The sequence below is a fragment of the Ochotona princeps genome, chromosome 11, assembly GCF_030435755.1.
Source record: "Ochotona princeps isolate mOchPri1 chromosome 11, mOchPri1.hap1, whole genome shotgun sequence".
Lineage (NCBI taxonomy): Eukaryota > Metazoa > Chordata > Mammalia > Lagomorpha > Ochotonidae > Ochotona > Ochotona princeps.
The window spans coordinates 35,278,791-35,283,175 of NC_080842.1; the positions used below are offsets into that span (position 1 = coordinate 35,278,791).

A 4,385-nucleotide genomic window follows, 5' to 3' on the forward strand; every position below is an offset into this window, starting at 1 on the left:
GTTGTTTAGTGAAAAATAGAGAAAGAGGACAAGAGAAACAAAAAATAAAGAGAATAGAGAAGTAACATGGCAGATATAAACCCAACTATATTGAGAATCCTAAAAAGTTCATGACACAAGTGTTTTATTCAGAAGTTACAGATTAATTTAAATTTTTTCTGTGAAGAAAACTTTTTTAAAGATTTATTTATTTTTATTAGAAATGCTTATTTACAGAGAGAAGGAGACAGAGAGTAATATCTTCCATCCTTTGATTCACTTCCCAAGTGGCCACAATGACCGGAGCTGAACTGATCCAAAGCCAGGAGCCCCTTCCAGGACTCCCACATGGGTGCAGGGTCTCAAGGCTTTGGGCTGTCCTCGACTGCTTTCCCAGGCCACAAGCAGGGAGCTGGAATGGAACAACCGGGATTAGAACCAGCGCCTATATGGAATCCTGAAGCATGCAAGTCAAGGACTTTAGCTACTAGGCTACTGCACTGGGTCCTAAAGATAAGCATTTAAAAAAAAAAAAAAAGATTGATTTATTTTTATTGCAAAGTCAGATATACAGAGTAGAGGAGAGACAGAGAGGATGACCTTCTGTTCATTGATTCACTCCCCAAGTGCTTGCAACAGCTGGAGGCTGAGCCAATCCAAAGCCAGGAGCCTCTTCTGGGTTTCCAACATGGGAGCAGGGTCTCAAGGCTTTGGGCTATTCTCAATTGCTCTCCCAGGCTACAAGCTGGGAACTGGATGGGAAGCAGGTCTTCCGGGATTAGAACTGGTGCCCATTTGGGATCCTGGCGTGTGCAAGGCAAGGATTTTAGCCGCTGGGCTACAGCACCGGGCCCCTGAAGATAAACTTTTAATTCTGTTTTATAAACTTGTGAAGCTCTCTATATTAATAATCATATAAAATATTGAGATTGAAATACCCAAATTGTAAGGTAAGCACTTTTATTAGGTTAGGTAGAAAAATGAATTCTGTGCTGCCTAACAGAACCCAATTTAAACATAAGTTCATTAACAAAGTAAATTTAATAATAAAAACAGTTATGGCATGCTAATATCAATCAATAACATAGTAGTTTTATCTACATCAAAGTGGATTTCTTGGCAAAGATTATTACCCCAAGTATAGATCAATCTGTAATGGTAACAAGCTGCATTCATCATTAGTCGTGAATCTAATTATGGAACTTTGAAATATTTGGAAATTTAGCACAGAAGTTAAATAGCTCCTTGCTTCAAGTGCCTGTTTCAGTCCCAGCTGCTCTGCTTCCAATCCAGCTTCCTACTGATGTAACCCCTGAAAAGTAGCAGATCATTGCTCAAGTACATAGGTCCCAGTCACCTAGGTAGGAAACCCCAGCCCTCTGCCGTCCCGGCTGTTACAGACATTTGGGAAAGGAAGATCTTTCTTTGTCTCTGCCTTTCAGACAAAATGAAAATTAAAGTTTGAAAATACATGAAACAAAAGAAAACAAAACTGAAGTACGGTAGCAACAACCAAAATACCTGGGAGCCCGGCCTGATGGCCTAGTGGATAAATCCTTGCCTTGCACACACTAGTATACCATAAGGGCACTGGTTCATGTCCCAGCTACCCTACTTCTCTTTCAGCTCCGTGCTTGTGGCCTGGGAAAGCAATAGAGGGTGGCCCGAGACCTTGGTATCGTACAACCATGTGCCAGACCTGGAAGAAGCTCCTAGCTCCTGGCTTCAGATCGCCTCAGCTCCAGCCTTTGTGGCCACTTAGGGAGTGAACCAGCAGATGCAAAATCTTTCTCTCTATATCTTCTTTTCTCTGTAAATCTGCCATTCCAGTAAATAAATAAATAAATAAATAAATAAATAAATAAATAAATAAATAAATATTTTTTAAAACAGAAAGAATAGAAACTGATTGAAACCTTGTAAAGCACAAAAAGAATGTGATGCAAGGTAGTTAAATTGACATAGAGATTTGATGTTTATAACCCTATACTCTTGAGATACCGAGATTTTTCTACTTACTACTTGTTTGTTCATGTTTTTGGTGAAAGATTAATCTTGTGATTATAAAATAAATAAAGTGTTTAATTTAAAAACCTTTATAAACTAAGAAATGAAGGAGAAAGGAGAGTAGAATGGGCAGGAGGGAAGATAGGGTGGGAAGTATTGTGCTCTTAAATCTGTGTGAAAAACGAAGAATTTGTTCATCTCACATAAATAGAAACATTAATAAAAAAAGAAAAACCATGAAGAAAGTAAGGATACAGAAAATTTGAACAAAGTTATCAACCAATCAATTCATTATTTAAGTTTAAGCATGGGAAACATGAATCTCAAGTATACGTGGAGTATACACCAAGATGTGTTTTGGGTAAGAAAACAAATGTAAAAGGTTTCCAAGCATACAGACTGTATAATGGAATTATGTTAATAATAGACATCTGAAAAATTGGAAACTTACCTCAAGTTATACACTGATTAAAGAATAAGTTAAAAAAAAAAAGTAAAGGAGGAACTGTTTTAAGCTGAGTTTGAAAATACTTATTTGTATAGCAAAGTACCATTTTTCTATGGAACATATATAAAGTTTCAAGTCATTTTCATTTGGAAATGGAGAAAGTTCTCAAATCATGCCTAAATGATGTACAAAATGGGAAATAATGTTAAAGTAGTCAAAAATACATTATTAAAGCATTAAGAAGACATAAAATACAAAACAATTGAAAAATCAACGAAACAAAAACATAAATCATTTGAGAATATCAGTAATATTGATAAACCTGCATCCTACACTGAAATGCTTGTGTCCCATACATGGCTGCGACTCCTGACCCCAGCTTGCTGTGGATACGGACTATGAGACAGAGTGGTAACGAAGAGGGTTTTTTAATTTATTCATTTGAGAGCTAGATACAGAGAAAAAAGAAAGAAAATCCCATCTGCTGTTCACCTCGCAAACACCAGGCTGGGGCTTGGTCAATGCTGCAGGCAGGAGTTTGAGATCCACTCCAGGTCCCCCTCATCAGTGGCAGTCAGTAGCGCTAGATACCAGGGGAGTGACAACTACAATGCTCTCCCTCTCTCTCTACTTCCAGATGAATTAAAATCTTAAAGAGATGATCACCCCCTTCACATACATTGTGAGAATGAAAACCATTCTCAGAAATCAGACTGTCAACATTCCAGAAGATCTTGACATCAATTCAAAAGAGCATGCAGCTGTTTGGAAGGGTCCCACAGGAACCCTGGGTAGGGACTTCAATTGTGTTCATGTAGAACTCAGACTCCTGGGAAAGAAAAGAAGCTCAGGGTTGACAATCAAAATTAAGTGGCAAGCTTTGCCCTGTCTGTAGTCACGGACAGGCTGCTATCCAGGCAATAAAGTGGGGCTTTCATTTAAAGATGAGATCTGTATATGCTCACCTCCCCATCAAGGTTGTTACTCAGGAGAATCGGTCTTGTTGAAATAAGAAATTTCTTAGGTGAGAAGTACATCTGAAGCATTCTGATGAGGTCAGATGTTGCTTATTCAGTATCTTCAGCCCAGAAAAATGAATTAGGCCTCAAAGAAAATGACATTGAACTCGTTTCAGGATCAGCTGCTTTGATTAGCAGGCAACAACAGTCAAAAACAGAGATACTGGGAAAATTGGAAACAGTTCAGTGGATGATGAGAAAGATATGAAAGTTGTCTGGCTATGGAAGCAACAGTCTAGATTATGTTTTCTGGTATTTTAATAACCCAATAAAAGATCCATTGATTGTGGTGGTGGAGAAGAACTGATCATATCACCCAGACAAATATTTAAAAAAGGACAAGGGATAAAAACAATATACAAATGCCATTATGGTGATAAAACAAAAGAGGACGGTAAAAACCTTATGGATGGGTTGGGTATGCAAAGCAGAACTCCACTTCAGCAGCCAATCTTGGCTGATGAGCAGAGGAAGCAGCCCACCCCCAGCTGCTTTTTAAGCAGCCAGCACCATCTTTATTCTGCGAGTTGGGCATGCAAAGAACTCTGCTTCAGCAACCAGTCTTAGCTGATGAACGGAGGAAACGGCCCACCCATCTTTATTCTGCCAGTGGCCAGTGCGCCCATCGGATGCTGGGCTTTGCCTGCTGATTGCCTGCCAGTGAGCTCTGGGGACAAAATATTGCCTAGGGACATCCATGGATATGGACACCATATGTGCAAGTGAGGAATGAATCCTGAGGGACACCTAGCAACAGGGCCACTGTACTGGCTGGTAAATGAAGGAACTGAGATGGTGGTATGGAGGGGAGAGATTGGAAGATCTGAATGGGTCAGACTGATTCACCAGCCCACACGAGAGTCGTGGGATGGGCTTGTTAGTGCATAGCATCACTGACCACCACATGCCAGTTCACACGAAAGCTATGGCTG

At 39.7% G+C, this 4,385-nt stretch overlaps 1 pseudogene; it reads left to right on the top strand.

Annotated features, from left to right (window-relative positions):
• Positions 1-3,122: 3,122 nt before the first annotated feature.
• LOC101530427 (large ribosomal subunit protein uL6-like) lies at positions 3,123-3,714 on the top strand (annotated as a pseudogene).
• The last annotated feature ends 671 nt before the right edge of the window (positions 3,715-4,385 follow it).